Raw genomic sequence first — 18,311 nt, 5'->3', positions numbered from 1 at the left:
GCCTTGGGCTGCGTTTCCACTCAACCTCGTGTAGCGTCGTTCATTGGCCCAGTGGGCCTTATCTCACCTCCTACGGTATATAATGTCTTTCTAGTGGAAAGTCTACCAGAGATAAACCCACGCCAAGGGTTTAAATGCCAAAATGTCTCTAGTCATCAATAGTTCTTACTCATGTCTGTACTTCCCTGGCATTCCTTCAATCAGTCTATTCCTTAAATATGCCGTGAAAGCAAGACAGATCTGGATGCATGCTGCGCTGGCTCAATCAGCCACGCCACCACAAATCTCTAGCCCTCCACATGCGTCCAACTGCTGTGGCATTCTGCCAATTTGTCCGTGCGGTTTCAAGCAGCGCCTTTCCCAAAAAGATTTGATTTCTTAAATGTCACGACTCGCAGGGACTTCCTATTATTAAATGTTGCTGCCGAGTATGGAATAGAAGTGAAGGTCTCTTAGCTTTTGCAAAGGCAACCCCGTGAAACTCACTGCGGATGTTTGGGGGACGTGAAGGGAAGGGGAGGGGGGACTTCTATTGTCCACATGGGTCCTCCTGGCGAGGATGGGATAAAAAGGCAAATGCTGTAAGGGCTGCGTCAAATAATACAGGCGCGCAGAAATTGGAGTCATCCATTAGAGATGCCGTTTGGCAGGCTTCCCGGCGGCGGATTATTCGCAGGGCGCTGTGGCTTGGTCGTTTCAAGCGCCTGTCTAGTAAACAGGAGATCCAGCGCTTTCTTTCCGTGGCACTGTGGCTTGGTTGGTTAAAGCGCCCGTATTGTAACCCGGGCACCCGGCGGCTTCCTCATGTGGCGCTGTGGCTTAGTTGGTTAAAGCGCCTGTCTAGTAAACAGGAGATCCTGAGTTCGAATCTCAGCAGTGCCTACCTTCCCTATTTTCAGCTTTTCACGCAAAATGATAAGGAGGCGTTTGACATCGAACTTGCCTTTCCCACAGCCCAAAGATAGACCCATGGCGGGATAAAGAATGTGTATTGGCTAATGGCGGGAAAAGGAGGAACTCTGCCACCACCTTCTTTAGAGGATATAGGATGGCATCAAGCCAGACAAATGAAAAGAGAGGTGACTTCCTAGTGCCCCCCTTCATCGGCCACACCATCCATCCAGACGTCATTGCAGAGTTTGCCAACGGCCCTTCTTGAATGGTGATTGCGAATGTCCGTGCTCTGGGCATCCGCTGGCAGACAAAAGAGGCTCAGCAAAGCAAGTTTCCAAGTGGGAAACGTCAGAAAGAATCGACGAGGATGGGATTCGAACCCATGCATGCAGAGCACAATGGATTAGCAGTCCATCGCCTTAACCACTCGGCCACCTCGTCCTGGCGGCGGCCGATTCCCAACATCCCCAAAAGAATTTTGAGGAGCCTTGGGCTGCGTTTCCACTCAACCTCGTGTAGCGTCATTAATTGGCCCAGTGGGCCTCATCTCACCTCCTACGGTATATAATGTCTTTCTAGTGGAAAGTCTACCAGAGATAAACCCACGCCAAGGGTTTAAATGCCAAAATGTCTCTAGTCATCAATAGTTCTTACTCATGTCTGTACTTCCCTGGCATTCCTTCAATCAGTCTATTCCTTAAATATGCCGTGAAAGCAAGACAGATCTGGATGCATGCTGCGCTGGCTCAATCAGCCACGCCACCACAAATCTCTAGCCCTCCACATGCGTCCAACTGCTGTGGCATTCTGCCAATTTGTCCGTGCGGTTTCAAGCAGCGCCTTTCCCAAAAAGATTTGATTTCTTAAATGTCACGACTCGCATGGACTTCCTATTATTAAATGTTGCTGCCGAGTATGGAATAGAAGTGAAGGTCTCTTAGCTTTTGCAAAGGCAACCCCGTGAAACTCACTGCAGATGTTTGGGGGGCGTGAAGGGAAGGGGAGGGGGGACTTCTATTGTCCACATGGGTCCTCCTGGCGAGGATGGGATAAAAAGGCAAACGCTGTAAGGGCTGCGTCAAATAATACAGGCGCGCAGAAATTGGAGTCATCCATTAGAGATGCCGTTTGGCAGGCTTCCTGGCGGCGGTTTATTCGCAGGGCGCTGTGGCTTGGTCGTTTCAAGCGCCTGTCTAGTAAACAGGAGATCCAGCGCTTTCTTTCCGTGGCACTGTGGCTTGGTTGGTTAAAGCGCCCGTATTGTAACCCGGGCACCTGGCGGCTTCCTCATGTGGCGCTGTGGCTTAGTTGGTTAAAGCGCCTATCTAGTAAACAGGAGATCCTGAGTTCGAATCTCAGCAGTGCCTACCTTCCCTATTTTCAGCTTTTCACGCAAAATGATAAGGAGGCGTTTGACATCGAACTTGCCTTTCCCACAGCCCAAAGATAGACCCATGGCGGGATAAAGAATGTGTATTGGCTAATGGCGGGAAAAGGAGGAACTCTGCCACCACCTTCTTTAGAGGATATAGGATGGCATCAAGCCAGACAAATGAAAAGAGAGGTGACTTCCTAGTGCCCCCCTTCATCGGCCACACCATCCATCCATCTAGACGTCATTGCAGAGTTTGCCAACGGCCCTTCTTGAATGGTGATTGCGAATGTCCGTGCTCTGGGCATCCGCTGGCAGACAAAAGAGGCTCAGCAAAGCAAGTTACCAAGTGGGAAACGTCAGAAAGAATCGACGAGGATGGGATTCGAACCCATGCATGCAGAGCACAATGGATTAGCAGTCCATCGCCTTAACCACTCGGCCACCTCGTCCTGGCGGCGGCCGATTCCCAACATCCCCAAAAGAATTTTGAGGAGCCTTGGGCTGCGTTTCCACTCAACCTCGTGTAGCGTCGTTCATTGGCCCAGTGGGCCTTATCTCACCTCCTACGGTATATAATGTCTTTCTAGTGGAAAGTCTACCAGAGATAAACCCACGCCAAGGGTTTAAATGCCAAAATGTCTCTAGTCATCAATAGTTCTTACTCATGTCTGTACTTCCCTGGCATTCCTTCAATCAGTCTATTCCTTAAATATGCCATGAATGCAAGACAGATCTGGATGCATGCTGCGCTGGCTCAATCAGCCACGCCACCACAAATCTCTAGCCCTCCACATGCGTCCAACTGCTGTGGCATTCTGCCAATTTGTCCGTGCGGTTTCAAGCAGCGCCTTTCCCAAAAAGATTTGATTTCTTAAATGTCACGACTCGCAGGGACTTCCTATTATTAAATGTTGCTGCCGAGTATGGAATAGAAGTGAAGGTCTCTTAGCTTTTGCAAAGGCAACCCCGTGAAACTCACTGCGGATGTTTGGGGGGCGTGAAGGGAAGGGGAGGGGGGACTTCTATTGTCCACATGGGTCCTCCTGGCGAGGATGGGATAAAAAGGCAAACGCTGTAAGGGCTGCGTCAAATAATACAGGCGCGCAGAAATTGGAGTCATCCATTAGAGATGCCGTTTGGCAGGCTTTCCGGCGGCGGTTTATTCGCAGGGCGCTGTGGCTTGGTCGTTTCAAGCGCCTGTCTAGTAAACAGGAGATCCAGCGCTTTCTTTCCGTGGCACTGTGGCTTGGTTGGTTAAAGCGCCCGTATTGTAACCCGGGCACCCGGCGGCTTCCTCATGTGGCGCTGTGGCTTAGTTGGTTAAAGCGCCTGTCTAGTAAACAGGAGATCCTGAGTTCGAATCTCAGCAGTGCCTACCTTCCCTATTTTCAGCTTTTCACGCAAAATGATGAGGAGGCGTTTGACATCGAACTTGCCTTTCCCACAGCCCAAAGATAGACCCATGGCGGGATAAAGAATGTGTATTGGCTAATGGCGGGAAAAGGAGGAACTCTGCCACCACCTTCTTTAGAGGATATAGGATGGCATCAAGCCAGACAAATGAAAAGAGAGGTGACTTCCTAGTGCCCCCCTTCATCGGCCACACCATCCATCCAGACGTCATTGCAGAGTTTGCCAACGGCCCTTCTTGAATGGTGATTGCGAATGTCCGTGCTCTGGGCATCCGCTGGCAGACAAAAGAGGCTCAGCAAAGCAAGTTTCCAAGTGGGAAACGTCAGAAAGAATCGACGAGGATGGGATTCGAACCCATGCATGCAGAGCACAATGGATTAGCAGTCCATCGCCTTAACCACTCGGCCACCTCGTCCTGGCGGCGGCCGATTCCCAACATCCCCAAAAGAATTTTGAGGAGCCTTGGGCTGCGTTTCCACTCAACCTCGTGTAGCGTCGTTCATTGGCCCAGTGGGCCTTATCTCACCTCCTACGGTATATAATGTCTTTCTAGTGGAAAGTCTACCAGAGATAAACCCACGCCAAGGGTTTAAATGCCAAAATGTCTCTAGTCATCAATAGTTCTTACTCATGTCTGTACTTCCCTGGCATTCCTTCAATCAGTCTATTCCTTAAATATGCCGTGAATGCAAGACAGATCTGGATGCATGCTGCGCTGGCTCAATCAGCCACGCCACCACAAATCTCTAGCCCTCCACATGCGTCCAACTGCTGTGGCATTCTGCCAATTTGTCCGTGCGGTTTCAAGCAGCGCCTTTCCCAAAAAGATTTGATTTCTTAAATGTCACGACTCGCAGGGACTTCCTATTATTAAATGTTGCTGCCGAGTATGGAATAGAAGTGAAGGTCTCTTAGCTTTTGCAAAGGCAACCCCGTGAAACTCACTGCGGATGTTTGGGGGGCGTGAAGGGAAGGGGAGGGGGGACTTCTATTGTCCACATGGGTCCTCCTGGCGAGGATGGGATAAAAAGGCAAACGCTGTAAGGGCTGCGTCAAATAATACAGGCGCGCAGAAATTGGAGTCATCCATTAGAGATGCCGTTTGGCAGGCTTCCCGGCGGCGGTTTATTCGCAGGGCGCTGTGGCTTGGTCGTTTCAAGCGCCTGTCTAGTAAACAGGAGATCCAGCGCTTTCTTTCCGTGGCACTGTGGCTTGGTTGGTTAAAGCGCCCGTATTATAACCCGGGCACCCAGCGGCTTCCTCATGTGGCGCTGTGGCTTAGTTGGTTAAAGCGCCTGTCTAGTAAACAGGAGATCCTGAGTTCGAATCTCAGCAGTGCCTACCTTCCCTATTTTCAGCTTTTCACGCAAAATGATAAGGAGGCGTTTGACATCGAACTTGCCTTTCCCACAGCCCAAAGATAGACCCATGGCGGGATAAAGAATGTGTATTGGCTAATGGCGGGAAAAGGAGGAACTCTGCCACCACCTTCTTTAGAGGATATAGGATGGCATCAAGCCAGACAAATGAAAAGAGAGGTGACTTCCTAGTGCCCCCCTTCATCGGCCACACCATCCATCCATCCAGACGTCATTGCAGAGTTTGCCAACGGCCCTTCTTGAATGGTGATTGCGAATGTCCGTGCTCTGGGCATCCGCTGGCAGACAAAAGAGGCTCAGCAAAGCAAGTTTCCAAGTGGGAAACGTCAGAAAGAATCGACGAGGATGGGATTCGAACCCATGCATGCAGAGCACAATGGATTAGCAGTCCATCGCCTTAACCACTCGGCCACCTCGTCCTGGCGGCGGCCGATTCCCAACATCCCCAAAAGAATTTTGAGGAGCCTTGGGCTGCGTTTCCACTCAACCTCGTGTAGCGTCATTCATTGGCCCAGTGGGCCTCATCTCACCTCCTACGGTATATAATGTCTTTCTAGTGGAAAGTCTACCAGAGATAAACCCACGCCAAGGGTTTAAATGCCAAAATGTCTCTAGTCATCAATAGTTCTTACTCATGTCTGTACTTCCCTGGCATTCCTTCAATCAGTCTATTCCTTAAATATGCCGTGAAAGCAAGACAGATCTGGATGCATGCTGCGCTGGCTCAATCAGCCACGCCACCACAAATCTCTAGCCCTCCACATGCGTCCAACTGCTGTGGCATTCTGCCAATTTGTCCGTGCGGTTTCAAGCAGCGCCTTTCCCAAAAAGATTTGATTTCTTAAATGTCACGACTCGCAGGGACTTCCTATTATTAAATGTTGCTGCCGAGTATGGAATAGAAGTGAAGGTCTCTTAGCTTTTGCAAAGGCAACCCCGTGAAACTCACTGCGGATGTTTGGGGGGCGTTAAGGGAAATGGAGGGGGGACTTCTATTGTCCACATGGGTCCTCCTGGCGAGGATGGGATAAAAAGGCAAACGCTGTAAGGGCTGCGTCAAATAATACAGGCGCGCAGAAATTGGAGTCATCCATTAGAGATGCCGTTTGGCAGGCTTCCCGGCGGCGGTTTATTCGCAGGGCGCTGTGGCTTGGTCGTTTCAAGCGCCTGTCTAGTAAACAGGAGATCCAGCGCTTTCTTTCCGTGGCACTGTGGCTTGGTTGGTTAAAGCGCCCGTATTGTAACCCGGGCACCCGGCGGCTTCCTCATGTGGCGCTGTGGCTTAGTTGGTTAAAGCGCCTGTCTAGTAAACAGGAGATCCTGAGTTCGAATCTCAGCAGTGCCTACCTTCCCTATTTTCAGCTTTTCACGCAAAATGATAAGGAGGCGTTTGACATCGAACTTGCCTTTCCCACAGCCCAAAGATAGACCCATGGCGGGATAAAGAATGTGTATTGGCTAATGGCGGGAAAAGGAGGAACTCTGCCACCACCTTCTTTAGAGGATATAGGATGGCATCAAGCCAGACAAATGAAAAGAGAGGTGACTTCCTAGTGCCCCCCTTCATCGGCCACACCATCCATCCAGACGTCATTGCAGAGTTTGCCAACGGCCCTTCTTGAATGGTGATTGCGAATGTCCGTGCTCTGGGCATCCGCTGGCAGACAAAAGAGGCTCAGCAAAGCAAGTTTCCAAGTGGGAAACGTCAGAAAGAATCGACGAGGATGGGATTCGAACCCATGCATGCAGAGCACAATGGATTAGCAGTCCATCGCCTTAACCACTCGGCCACCTCGTCCTGGCGGCGGCCGATTCCCAACATCCCCAAAAGAATTTTGAGGAGCCTTGGGCTGCGTTTCCACTCAACCTCGTGTAGCGTCATTAATTGGCCCAGTGGGCCTCATCTCACCTCCTACGGTATATAATGTCTTTCTAGTGGAAAGTCTACCAGAGATAAACCCACGCCAAGGGTTTAAATGCCAAAATGTCTCTAGTCATCAATAGTTCTTACTCATGTCTGTACTTCCCTGGCATTCCTTCAATCAGTCTATTCCTTAAATATGCCGTGAAAGCAAGACAGATCTGGATGCATGCTGCGCTGGCTCAATCAGCCACGCCACCACAAATCTCTAGCCCTCCACATTCGTCCAACTGCTGTGGCATTCTGCCAATTTGTCCGTGCGGTTTCAAGCAGCGCCTTTCCCAAAAAGATTTGATTTCTTAAATGTCACGACTCGCATGGACTTCCTATTATTAAATGTTGCTGCCGAGTATGGAATAGAAGTGAAGGTCTCTTAGCTTTTGCAAAGGCAACCCCGTGAAACTCACTGCAGATGTTTGGGGGGCGTGAAGGGAAGGGGAGGGGGGACTTCTATTGTCCACATGGGTCCTCCTGGCGAGGATGGGATAAAAAGGCAAACGCTGTAAGGGCTGCGTCAAATAATACAGGCGCGCAGAAATTGGAGTCATCCATTAGAGATGCCGTTTGGCAGGCTTCCTGGCGGCGGTTTATTCGCAGGGCGCTGTGGCTTGGTCGTTTCAAGCGCCTGTCTAGTAAACAGGAGATCCAGCGCTTTCTTTCCGTGGCACTGTGGCTTGGTTGGTTAAAGCGCCCGTATTGTAACCCGGGCACCCGGCGGCTTCCTCATGTGGCGCTGTGGCTTAGTTGGTTAAAGCGCCTATCTAGTAAACAGGAGATCCTGAGTTCGAATCTCAGCAGTGCCTACCTTCCCTATTTTCAGCTTTTCACGCAAAATGATAAGGAGGCATTTGACATCGAACTTGCCTTTCCCACAGCCCAAAGATAGACCCATGGCGGGATAAAGAATGTGTATTGGCTAATGGCGGGAAAAGGAGGAACTCTGCCACCACCTTCTTTAGAGGATATAGGATGGCATCAAGCCAGACAAATGAAAAGAGAGGTGACTTCCTAGTGCCCCCCTTCATCGGCCACACCATCCATCCATCCAGACGTCATTGCAGAGTTTGCCAACGGCCCTTCTTGAATGGTGATTGCGAATGTCCGTGCTCTGGGCATCCGCTGGCAGACAAAAGAGGCTCAGCAAAGCAAGTTACCAAGTGGGAAACGTCAGAAAGAATCGACGAGGATGGGATTCGAACCCATGCATGCAGAGCACAATGGATTAGCAGTCCATCGCCTTAACCACTCGGCCACCTCGTCCTGGCGGCGGCCGATTCCCAACATCCCCAAAAGAATTTTGAGGAGCCTTGGGCTGCGTTTCCACTCAACCTCGTGTAGCGTCGTTCATTGGCCCAGTGGGCCTTATCTCACCTCCTACGGTATATAATGTCTTTCTAGTGGAAAGTCTACCAGAGATAAACCCACGCCAAGGGTTTAAATGCCAAAATGTCTCTAGTCATCAATAGTTCTTACTCATGTCTGTACTTCCCTGGCATTCCTTCAATCAGTCTATTCCTTAAATATGCCATGAATGCAAGACAGATCTGGATGCATGCTGCGCTGGCTCAATCAGCCACGCCACCACAAATCTCTAGCCCTCCACATGCGTCCAACTGCTGTGGCATTCTGCCAATTTGTCCGTGCGGTTTCAAGCAGCGCCTTTCCCAAAAAGATTTGATTTCTTAAATGTCACGACTCGCAGGGACTTCCTATTATTAAATGTTGCTGCCGAGTATGGAATAGAAGTGAAGGTCTCTTAGCTTTTGCAAAGGCAACCCCGTGAAACTCACTGCGGATGTTTGGGGGGCGTGAAGGGAAGGGGAGGGGGGACTTCTATTGTCCACATGGGTCCTCCTGGCGAGGATGGGATAAAAAGGCAAACGCTGTAAGGGCTGCGTCAAATAATACAGGCGCGCAGAAATTGGAGTCATCCATTAGAGATGCCGTTTGGCAGGCTTTCCGGCGGCGGTTTATTCGCAGGGCGCTGTGGCTTGGTCGTTTCAAGCGCCTGTCTAGTAAACAGGAGATCCAGCGCTTTCTTTCCGTGGCACTGTGGCTTGGTTGGTTAAAGCGCCCGTATTGTAACCCGGGCACCCGGCGGCTTCCTCATGTGGCGCTGTGGCTTAGTTGGTTAAAGCGCCTGTCTAGTAAACAGGAGATCCTGAGTTCGAATCTCAGCAGTGCCTACCTTCCCTATTTTCAGCTTTTCACGCAAAATGATGAGGAGGCGTTTGACATCGAACTTGCCTTTCCCACAGCCCAAAGATAGACCCATGGCGGGATAAAGAATGTGTATTGGCTAATGGCGGGAAAAGGAGGAACTCTGCCACCACCTTCTTTAGAGGATATAGGATGGCATCAAGCCAGACAAATGAAAAGAGAGGTGACTTCCTAGTGCCCCCCTTCATCGGCCACACCATCCATCCAGACGTCATTGCAGAGTTTGCCAACGGCCCTTCTTGAATGGTGATTGCGAATGTCCGTGCTCTGGGCATCCGCTGGCAGACAAAAGAGGCTCAGCAAAGCAAGTTTCCAAGTGGGAAACGTCAGAAAGAATCGACGAGGATGGGATTCGAACCCATGCATGCAGAGCACAATGGATTAGCAGTCCATCGCCTTAACCACTCGGCCACCTCGTCCTGGCGGCGGCCGATTCCCAACATCCCCAAAAGAATTTTGAGGAGCCTTGGGCTGCGTTTCCACTCAACCTCGTGTAGCGTCGTTCATTGGCCCAGTGGGCCTTATCTCACCTCCTACGGTATATAATGTCTTTCTAGTGGAAAGTCTACCAGAGATAAACCCACGCCAAGGGTTTAAATGCCAAAATGTCTCTAGTCATCAATAGTTCTTACTCATGTCTGTACTTCCCTGGCATTCCTTCAATCAGTCTATTCCTTAAATATGCCGTGAATGCAAGACAGATCTGGATGCATGCTGCGCTGGCTCAATCAGCCACGCCACCACAAATCTCTAGCCCTCCACATGCGTCCAACTGCTGTGGCATTCTGCCAATTTGTCCGTGCGGTTTCAAGCAGCGCCTTTCCCAAAAAGATTTGATTTCTTAAATGTCACGACTCGCAGGGACTTCCTATTATTAAATGTTGCTGCCGAGTATGGAATAGAAGTGAAGGTCTCTTAGCTTTTGCAAAGGCAACCCCGTGAAACTCACTGCGGATGTTTGGGGGGCGTGAAGGGAAGGGGAGGGGGGACTTCTATTGTCCACATGGGTCCTCCTGGCGAGGATGGGATAAAAAGGCAAACGCTGTAAGGGCTGCGTCAAATAATACAGGCGCGCAGAAATTGGAGTCATCCATTAGAGATGCCGTTTGGCAGGCTTCCCGGCGGCGGTTTATTCGCAGGGCGCTGTGGCTTGGTCGTTTCAAGCGCCTGTCTAGTAAACAGGAGATCCAGCGCTTTCTTTCCGTGGCACTGTGGCTTGGTTGGTTAAAGCGCCCGTATTGTAACCCGGGCACCCGGCGGCTTCCTCATGTGGCGCTGTGGCTTAGTTGGTTAAAGCGCCTGTCTAGTAAACAGGAGATCCTGAGTTCGAATCTCAGCAGTGCCTACCTTCCCTATTTTCAGCTTTTCACGCAAAATGATAAGGAGGCGTTTGACATCGAACTTGCCTTTCCCACAGCCCAAAGATAGACCCATGGCGGGATAAAGAATGTGTATTGGCTAATGGCGGGAAAAGGAGGAACTCTGCCACCACCTTCTTTAGAGGATATAGGATGGCATCAAGCCAGACAAATGAAAAGAGAGGTGACTTCCTAGTGCCCCCCTTCATCGGCCACACCATCCATCCATCCAGACGTCATTGCAGAGTTTGCCAACGGCCCTTCTTGAATGGTGATTGCGAATGTCCGTGCTCTGGGCATCCGCTGGCAGACAAAAGAGGCTCAGCAAAGCAAGTTTCCAAGTGGGAAACGTCAGAAAGAATCGACGAGGATGGGATTCGAACCCATGCATGCAGAGCACAATGGATTAGCAGTCCATCGCCTTAACCACTCGGCCACCTCGTCCTGGCGGCGGCCGATTCCCAACATCCCCAAAAGAATTTTGAGGAGCCTTGGGCTGCGTTTCCACTCAACCTCGTGTAGCGTCATTCATTGGCCCAGTGGGCCTCATCTCACCTCCTACGGTATATAATGTCTTTCTAGTGGAAAGTCTACCAGAGATAAACCCACGCCAAGGGTTTAAATGCCAAAATGTCTCTAGTCATCAATAGTTCTTACTCATGTCTGTACTTCCCTGGCATTCCTTCAATCAGTCTATTCCTTAAATATGCCGTGAAAGCAAGACAGATCTGGATGCATGCTGCGCTGGCTCAATCAGCCACGCCACCACAAATCTCTAGCCCTCCACATGCGTCCAACTGCTGTGGCATTCTGCCAATTTGTCCGTGCGGTTTCAAGCAGCGCCTTTCCCAAAAAGATTTGATTTCTTAAATGTCACGACTCGCAGGGACTTCCTATTATTAAATGTTGCTGCCGAGTATGGAATAGAAGTGAAGGTCTCTTAGCTTTTGCAAAGGCAACCCCGTGAAACTCACTGCGGATGTTTGGGGGGCGTGAAGGGAAGGGGAGGGGGGACTTCTATTGTCCACATGGGTCCTCCTGGCGAGGATGGGATAAAAAGGCAAACGCTGTAAGGGCTGCGTCAAATAATACAGGCGCGCAGAAATTGGAGTCATCCATTAGAGATGCCGTTTGGCAGGCTTCCCGGCGGCGGTTTATTCGCAGGGCGCTGTGGCTTGGTCGTTTCAAGCGCCTGTCTAGTAAACAGGAGATCCAGCGCTTTCTTTCCGTGGCACTGTGGCTTGGTTGGTTAAAGCGCCCGTATTGTAACCCGGGCACCCGGCGGCTTCCTCATGTGGCGCTGTGGCTTAGTTGGTTAAAGCGCCTGTCTAGTAAACAGGAGATCCTGAGTTCGAATCTCAGCAGTGCCTACCTTCCCTATTTTCAGCTTTTCACGCAAAATGATAAGGAGGCGTTTGACATCGAACTTGCCTTTCCCACAGCCCAAAGATAGACCCATGGCGGGATAAAGAATGTGTATTGGCTAATGGCGGGAAAAGGAGGAACTCTGCCACCACCTTCTTTAGAGGATATAGGATGGCATCAAGCCAGACAAATGAAAAGAGAGGTGACTTCCTAGTGCCCCCCTTCATCGGCCACACCATCCATCCAGACGTCATTGCAGAGTTTGCCAACGGCCCTTCTTGAATGGTGATTGCGAATGTCCGTGCTCTGGGCATCCGCTGGCAGACAAAAGAGGCTCAGCAAAGCAAGTTTCCAAGTGGGAAACGTCAGAAAGAATCGACGAGGATGGGATTCGAACCCATGCATGCAGAGCACAATGGATTAGCAGTCCATCGCCTTAACCACTCGGCCACCTCGTCCTGGCGGCGGCCGATTCCCAACATCCCCAAAAGAATTTTGAGGAGCCTTGGGCTGCGTTTCCACTCAACCTCGTGTAGCGTCATTAATTGGCCCAGTGGGCCTCATCTCACCTCCTACGGTATATAATGTCTTTCTAGTGGAAAGTCTACCAGAGATAAACCCACGCCAAGGGTTTAAATGCCAAAATGTCTCTAGTCATCAATAGTTCTTACTCATGTCTGTACTTCCCTGGCATTCCTTCAATCAGTCTATTCCTTAAATATGCCGTGAAAGCAAGACAGATCTGGATGCATGCTGCGCTGGCTCAATCAGCCACGCCACCACAAATCTCTAGCCCTCCACATTCGTCCAACTGCTGTGGCATTCTGCCAATTTGTCCGTGCGGTTTCAAGCAGCGCCTTTCCCAAAAAGATTTGATTTCTTAAATGTCACGACTCGCATGGACTTCCTATTATTAAATGTTGCTGCCGAGTATGGAATAGAAGTGAAGGTCTCTTAGCTTTTGCAAAGGCAACCCCGTGAAACTCACTGCAGATGTTTGGGGGGCGTGAAGGGAAGGGGAGGGGGGACTTCTATTGTCCACATGGGTCCTCCTGGCGAGGATGGGATAAAAAGGCAAACGCTGTAAGGGCTGCGTCAAATAATACAGGCGCGCAGAAATTGGAGTCATCCATTAGAGATGCCGTTTGGCAGGCTTCCTGGCGGCGGTTTATTCGCAGGGCGCTGTGGCTTGGTCGTTTCAAGCGCCTGTCTAGTAAACAGGAGATCCAGCGCTTTCTTTCCGTGGCACTGTGGCTTGGTTGGTTAAAGCGCCCGTATTGTAACCCGGGCACCCGGCGGCTTCCTCATGTGGCGCTGTGGCTTCGTTGGTTAAAGCGCCTATCTAGTAAACAGGAGATCCTGAGTTCGAATCTCAGCAGTGCCTACCTTCCCTATTTTCAGCTTTTCACGCAAAATGATAAGGAGGCATTTGACATCGAACTTGCCTTTCCCACAGCCCAAAGATAGACCCATGGCGGGATAAAGAATGTGTATTGGCTAATGGCGGGAAAAGGAGGAACTCTGCCACCACCTTCTTTAGAGGATATAGGATGGCATCAAGCCAGACAAATGAAAAGAGAGGTGACTTCCTAGTGCCCCCCTTCATCGGCCACACCATCCATCCATCCAGACGTCATTGCAGAGTTTGCCAACGGCCCTTCTTGAATGGTGATTGCGAATGTCCGTGCTCTGGGCATCCGCTGGCAGACAAAAGAGGCTCAGCAAAGCAAGTTACCAAGTGGGAAACGTCAGAAAGAATCGACGAGGATGGGATTCGAACCCATGCATGCAGAGCACAATGGATTAGCAGTCCATCGCCTTAACCACTCGGCCACCTCGTCCTGGCGGCGGCCGATTCCCAACATCCCCAAAAGAATTTTGAGGAGCCTTGGGCTGCGTTTCCACTCAACCTCGTGTAGCGTCGTTCATTGGCCCAGTGGGCCTTATCTCACCTCCTACGGTATATAATGTCTTTCTAGTGGAAAGTCTACCAGAGATAAACCCACGCCAAGGGTTTAAATGCCAAAATGTCTCTAGTCATCAATAGTTCTTACTCATGTCTGTACTTCCCTGGCATTCCTTCAATCAGTCTATTCCTTAAATATGCCGTGAATGCAAGACAGATCTGGATGCATGCTGCACTGGCTCAATCAGCCACGCCACCACAAATCTCTAGCCCTCCACATGCGTCCAACTGCTGTGGCATTCTGCCAATTTGTCCGTGCGGTTTCAAGCAGCGCCTTTCCCAAAAAGATTTGATTTCTTAAATGTCACGACTCGCAGGGACTTCCTATTATTAAATGTTGCTGCCGAGTATGGAATAGAAGTGAAGGTCTCTTAGCTTTTGCAAAGGCAACCCCGTGAAACTCACTGCGGATGTTTGGGGGGCGTGAAGGGAAGGGGAGGGGGGACTTCTATTGTCCACATGGGTCCTCCTGGCGAGGATGGGATAAAAAGGCAAACGCTGTAAGGGCTGCGTCAAATAATACAGGCGCGCAGAAATTGGAGTCATCCATTAGAGATGCCGTTTGGCAGGCTTCCTGGCGGCGGTTTATTCGCAGGGCGCTGTGGCTTGGTCGTTTCAAGCGCCTGTCTAGTAAACAGGAGATCCAGCGCTTTCTTTCCGTGGCACTGTGGCTTGGTTGGTTAAAGCGCCCGTATTGTAACCCGGGCACCCGGCGGCTTCCTCATGTGGCGCTGTGGCTTAGTTGGTTAAAGCGCCTATCTAGTAAACAGGAGATCCTGAGTTCGAATCTCAGCAGTGCCTACCTTCCCTATTTTCAGCTTTTCACGCAAAATGATAAGGAGGCGTTTGACATCGAACTTGCCTTTCCCACAGCCCAAAGATAGACCCATGGCGGGATAAAGAATGTGTATTGGCTAATGGCGGGAAAAGGAGGAACTCTGCCACCACCTTCTTTAGAGGATATAGGATGGCATCAAGCCAGACAAATGAAAAGAGAGGTGACTTCCTAGTGCCCCCCCTTCATCGGCCACACCATCCATCCATCTAGACGTCATTGCAGAGTTTGCCAACGGCCCTTCTTGAATGGTGATTGCGAATGTCCGTGCTCTGGGCATCCGCTGGCAGACAAAAGAGGCTCAGCAAAGCAAGTTACCAAGTGGGAAACGTCAGAAAGAATCGACGAGGATGGGATTCGAACCCATGCATGCAGAGCACAATGGATTAGCAGTCCATCGCCTTAACCACTCGGCCACCTCGTCCTGGCGGCGGCCGATTCCCAACATCCCCAAAAGAATTTTGAGGAGCCTTGGGCTGCGTTTCCACTCAACCTCGTGTAGCGTCGTTCATTGGCCCAGTGGGCCTTATCTCACCTCCTACGGTATATAATGTCTTTCTAGTGGAAAGTCTACCAGAGATAAACCCACGCCAAGGGTTTAAATGCCAAAATGTCTCTAGTCATCAATAGTTCTTACTCATGTCTGTACTTCCCTGGCATTCCTTCAATCAGTCTATTCCTTAAATATGCCATGAATGCAAGACAGATCTGGATGCATGCTGCGCTGGCTCAATCAGCCACGCCACCACAAATCTCTAGCCCTCCACATGCGTCCAACTGCTGTGGCATTCTGCCAATTTGTCCGTGCGGTTTCAAGCAGCGCCTTTCCCAAAAAGATTTGATTTCTTAAATGTCACGACTCGCAGGGACTTCCTATTATTAAATGTTGCTGCCGAGTATGGAATAGAAGTGAAGGTCTCTTAGCTTTTGCAAAGGCAACCCCGTGAAACTCACTGCGGATGTTTGGGGGGCGTGAAGGGAAGGGGAGGGGGGACTTCTATTGTCCACATGGGTCCTCCTGGCGAGGATGGGATAAAAAGGCAAACGCTGTAAGGGCTGCGTCAAATAATACAGGCGCGCAGAAATTGGAGTCATCCATTAGAGATGCCGTTTGGCAGGCTTTCCGGCGGCGGTTTATTCGCAGGGCGCTGTGGCTTGGTCGTTTCAAGCGCCTGTCTAGTAAACAGGAGATCCAGCGCTTTCTTTCCGTGGCACTGTGGCTTGGTTGGTTAAAGCGCCCGTATTGTAACCCGGGCACCCGGCGGCTTCCTCATGTGGCGCTGTGGCTTAGTTGGTTAAAGCGCCTGTCTAGTAAACAGGAGATCCTGAGTTCGAATCTCAGCAGTGCCTACCTTCCCTATTTTCAGCTTTTCACGCAAAATGATGAGGAGGCGTTTGACATCGAACTTGCCTTTCCCACAGCCCAAAGATAGACCCATGGCGGGATAAAGAATGTGTATTGGCTAATGGCGGGAAAAGGAGGAACTCTGCCACCACCTTCTTTAGAGGATATAGGATGGCATCAAGCCAGACAAATGAAAAGAGAGGTGACTTCCTAGTGCCCCCCTTCATCGGCCACACCATCCATCCAGACGTCATTGCAGAGTTTGCCAACGGCCCTTCTTGAATGGTGATTGCGAATGTCCGTGCTCTGGGCATCCGCTGGCAGACAAAACAGGCTCAGCAAAGCAAGTTTCCAAGTGGGAAACGTCAGAAAGAATCGACGAGGATGGGATTCGAACCCATGCATGCAGAGCACAATGGATTAGCAGTCCATCGCCTTAACCACTCGGCCACCTCGTCCTGGCGGCGGCCGATTCCCAACATCCCCAAAAGAATTTTGAGGAGCCTTGGGCTGCGTTTCCACTCAACCTCGTGTAGCGTCGTTCATTGGCCCAGTGGGCCTTATCTCACCTCCTACGGTATATAATGTCTTTCTAGTGGAAAGTCTACCAGAGATAAACCCACGCCAAGGGTTTAAATGCCAAAATGTCTCTAGTCATCAATAGTTCTTACTCATGTCTGTACTTCCCTGGCATTCCTTCAATCAGTCTATTCCTTAAATATGCCGTGAATGCAAGACAGATCTGGATGCATGCTGCGCTGGCTCAATCAGCCACGCCACCACAAATCTCTAGCCCTCCACATGCGTCCAACTGCTGTGGCATTCTGCCAATTTGTCCGTGCGGTTTCAAGCAGCGCCTTTCCCAAAAAGATTTGATTTCTTAAATGTCACGACTCGCAGGGACTTCCTATTATTAAATGTTGCTGCCGAGTATGGAATAGAAGTGAAGGTCTCTTAGCTTTTGCAAAGGCAACCCCGTGAAACTCACTGCGGATGTTTGGGGGGCGTGAAGGGAAGGGGAGGGGGGACTTCTATTGTCCACATGGGTCCTCCTGGCGAGGATGGGATAAAAAGGCAAACGCTGTAAGGGCTGCGTCAAATAATACAGGCGCGCAGAAATTGGAGTCATCCATTAGAGATGCCGTTTGGCAGGCTTCCCGGCGGCGGTTTATTCGCAGGGCGCTGTGGCTTGGTCGTTTCAAGCGCCTGTCTAGTAAACAGGAGATCCAGCGCTTTCTTTCCGTGGCACTGTGGCTTGGTTGGTTAAAGCGCCCGTATTGTAACCCGGGCACCCAGCGGCTTCCTCATGTGGCGCTGTGGCTTAGTTGGTTAAAGCGCCTGTCTAGTAAACAGGAGATCCTGAGTTCGAATCTCAGCAGTGCCTACCTTCCCTATTTTCAGCTTTTCACGCAAAATGATAAGGAGGCGTTTGACATCGAACTTGCCTTTCCCACAGCCCAAAGATAGACCCATGGCGGGATAAAGAATGTGTATTGGCTAATGGCGGGAAAAGGAGGAACTCTGCCACCACCTTCTTTAGAGGATATAGGATGGCATCAAGCCAGACAAATGAAAAGAGAGGTGACTTCCTAGTGCCCCCCTTCATCGGCCACACCATCCATCCATCCAGACGTCATTGCAGAGTTTGCCAACGGCCCTTCTTGAATGGTGATTGCGAATGTCCGTGCTCTGGGCATCCGCTGGCAGACAAAAGAGGCTCAGCAAAGCAAGTTTCCAAGTGGGAAACGTCAGAAAGAATCGACGAGGATGGGATTCGAACCCATGCATGCAGAGCACAATGGATTAGCAGTCCATCGCCTTAACCACTCGGCCACCTCGTCCTGGCGGCGGCCGATTCCCAACATCCCCAAAAGAATTTTGAGGAGCCTTGGGCTGCGTTTCCACTCAACCTCGTGTAGCGTCGTTCATTGGCCCAGTGGGCCTTATCTCACCTCCTACGGTATATAATGTCTTTCTAGTGGAAAGTCTACCAGAGATAAACCCACGCCAAGGGTTTAAATGCCAAAATGTCTCTAGTCATCAATAGTTCTTACTCATGTCTGTACTTCCCTGGCATTCCTTCAATCAGTCTATTCCTTAAATATGCCGTGAAAGCAAGACAGATCTGGATGCATGCTGCGCTGGCTCAATCAGCCACGCCACCACAAATCTCTAGCCCTCCACATGCGTCCAACTGCTGTGGCATTCTGCCAATTTGTCCGTGCGGTTTCAAGCAGCGC

At 50.5% G+C, this 18,311-nt stretch overlaps 25 non-coding genes across 25 annotated transcripts; 12 read left to right on the top strand and 13 right to left on the bottom strand.

The window, feature by feature from the left end:
- Positions 1-808: 808 nt before the first annotated feature.
- TRNAT-AGU (transfer RNA threonine (anticodon AGU)) lies at positions 809-882 on the top strand. The gene has a single exon. It is a non-coding gene; the product is annotated as a tRNA-Thr (tRNA).
- A 371-nt stretch (positions 883-1,253) lies between these two features.
- Positions 1,254-1,335, bottom strand: TRNAS-GCU (transfer RNA serine (anticodon GCU)). Its single transcript has one exon. It is a non-coding gene; the product is annotated as a tRNA-Ser (tRNA).
- Positions 1,336-2,187: 852 nt separating this feature from the next.
- TRNAT-AGU (transfer RNA threonine (anticodon AGU)) lies at positions 2,188-2,261 on the top strand. Its single transcript has one exon. It is a non-coding gene; the product is annotated as a tRNA-Thr (tRNA).
- Positions 2,262-2,636: 375 nt separating this feature from the next.
- TRNAS-GCU (transfer RNA serine (anticodon GCU)) lies at positions 2,637-2,718 on the bottom strand. The gene has a single exon. It is a non-coding gene; the product is annotated as a tRNA-Ser (tRNA).
- An 852-nt stretch (positions 2,719-3,570) lies between these two features.
- TRNAT-AGU (transfer RNA threonine (anticodon AGU)) lies at positions 3,571-3,644 on the top strand. The gene has a single exon. It is a non-coding gene; the product is annotated as a tRNA-Thr (tRNA).
- A 371-nt stretch (positions 3,645-4,015) lies between these two features.
- Positions 4,016-4,097, bottom strand: TRNAS-GCU (transfer RNA serine (anticodon GCU)). The gene has a single exon. It is a non-coding gene; the product is annotated as a tRNA-Ser (tRNA).
- An 852-nt stretch (positions 4,098-4,949) lies between these two features.
- Positions 4,950-5,023, top strand: TRNAT-AGU (transfer RNA threonine (anticodon AGU)). Its single transcript has one exon. It is a non-coding gene; the product is annotated as a tRNA-Thr (tRNA).
- A 375-nt stretch (positions 5,024-5,398) lies between these two features.
- On the bottom strand, positions 5,399-5,480 carry TRNAS-GCU (transfer RNA serine (anticodon GCU)). Its single transcript has one exon. It is a non-coding gene; the product is annotated as a tRNA-Ser (tRNA).
- An 852-nt stretch (positions 5,481-6,332) lies between these two features.
- On the top strand, positions 6,333-6,406 carry TRNAT-AGU (transfer RNA threonine (anticodon AGU)). Its single transcript has one exon. It is a non-coding gene; the product is annotated as a tRNA-Thr (tRNA).
- A 371-nt stretch (positions 6,407-6,777) lies between these two features.
- On the bottom strand, positions 6,778-6,859 carry TRNAS-GCU (transfer RNA serine (anticodon GCU)). Its single transcript has one exon. It is a non-coding gene; the product is annotated as a tRNA-Ser (tRNA).
- Positions 6,860-7,711: 852 nt separating this feature from the next.
- Positions 7,712-7,785, top strand: TRNAT-AGU (transfer RNA threonine (anticodon AGU)). The gene has a single exon. It is a non-coding gene; the product is annotated as a tRNA-Thr (tRNA).
- A 375-nt stretch (positions 7,786-8,160) lies between these two features.
- TRNAS-GCU (transfer RNA serine (anticodon GCU)) lies at positions 8,161-8,242 on the bottom strand. Its single transcript has one exon. It is a non-coding gene; the product is annotated as a tRNA-Ser (tRNA).
- Positions 8,243-9,094: 852 nt separating this feature from the next.
- TRNAT-AGU (transfer RNA threonine (anticodon AGU)) lies at positions 9,095-9,168 on the top strand. Its single transcript has one exon. It is a non-coding gene; the product is annotated as a tRNA-Thr (tRNA).
- Positions 9,169-9,539: 371 nt separating this feature from the next.
- On the bottom strand, positions 9,540-9,621 carry TRNAS-GCU (transfer RNA serine (anticodon GCU)). The gene has a single exon. It is a non-coding gene; the product is annotated as a tRNA-Ser (tRNA).
- An 852-nt stretch (positions 9,622-10,473) lies between these two features.
- On the top strand, positions 10,474-10,547 carry TRNAT-AGU (transfer RNA threonine (anticodon AGU)). Its single transcript has one exon. It is a non-coding gene; the product is annotated as a tRNA-Thr (tRNA).
- A 375-nt stretch (positions 10,548-10,922) lies between these two features.
- On the bottom strand, positions 10,923-11,004 carry TRNAS-GCU (transfer RNA serine (anticodon GCU)). Its single transcript has one exon. It is a non-coding gene; the product is annotated as a tRNA-Ser (tRNA).
- Positions 11,005-11,856: 852 nt separating this feature from the next.
- TRNAT-AGU (transfer RNA threonine (anticodon AGU)) lies at positions 11,857-11,930 on the top strand. The gene has a single exon. It is a non-coding gene; the product is annotated as a tRNA-Thr (tRNA).
- A 371-nt stretch (positions 11,931-12,301) lies between these two features.
- Positions 12,302-12,383, bottom strand: TRNAS-GCU (transfer RNA serine (anticodon GCU)). Its single transcript has one exon. It is a non-coding gene; the product is annotated as a tRNA-Ser (tRNA).
- Positions 12,384-13,684: 1,301 nt separating this feature from the next.
- On the bottom strand, positions 13,685-13,766 carry TRNAS-GCU (transfer RNA serine (anticodon GCU)). The gene has a single exon. It is a non-coding gene; the product is annotated as a tRNA-Ser (tRNA).
- An 852-nt stretch (positions 13,767-14,618) lies between these two features.
- TRNAT-AGU (transfer RNA threonine (anticodon AGU)) lies at positions 14,619-14,692 on the top strand. Its single transcript has one exon. It is a non-coding gene; the product is annotated as a tRNA-Thr (tRNA).
- A 376-nt stretch (positions 14,693-15,068) lies between these two features.
- On the bottom strand, positions 15,069-15,150 carry TRNAS-GCU (transfer RNA serine (anticodon GCU)). Its single transcript has one exon. It is a non-coding gene; the product is annotated as a tRNA-Ser (tRNA).
- An 852-nt stretch (positions 15,151-16,002) lies between these two features.
- TRNAT-AGU (transfer RNA threonine (anticodon AGU)) lies at positions 16,003-16,076 on the top strand. The gene has a single exon. It is a non-coding gene; the product is annotated as a tRNA-Thr (tRNA).
- A 371-nt stretch (positions 16,077-16,447) lies between these two features.
- TRNAS-GCU (transfer RNA serine (anticodon GCU)) lies at positions 16,448-16,529 on the bottom strand. Its single transcript has one exon. It is a non-coding gene; the product is annotated as a tRNA-Ser (tRNA).
- An 852-nt stretch (positions 16,530-17,381) lies between these two features.
- On the top strand, positions 17,382-17,455 carry TRNAT-AGU (transfer RNA threonine (anticodon AGU)). The gene has a single exon. It is a non-coding gene; the product is annotated as a tRNA-Thr (tRNA).
- A 375-nt stretch (positions 17,456-17,830) lies between these two features.
- TRNAS-GCU (transfer RNA serine (anticodon GCU)) lies at positions 17,831-17,912 on the bottom strand. The gene has a single exon. It is a non-coding gene; the product is annotated as a tRNA-Ser (tRNA).
- Between the last annotated feature and the right edge of the window lie 399 nt (positions 17,913-18,311).

The sequence above is a fragment of the Leptodactylus fuscus genome, chromosome 7 (assembly GCF_031893055.1).
Source record: "Leptodactylus fuscus isolate aLepFus1 chromosome 7, aLepFus1.hap2, whole genome shotgun sequence".
Classification (NCBI taxonomy): domain Eukaryota; kingdom Metazoa; phylum Chordata; class Amphibia; order Anura; family Leptodactylidae; genus Leptodactylus; species Leptodactylus fuscus.
Note: the sequence above shows the minus strand (reverse complement) of the source record. Positions and strands in the feature narration are given on the sequence as shown.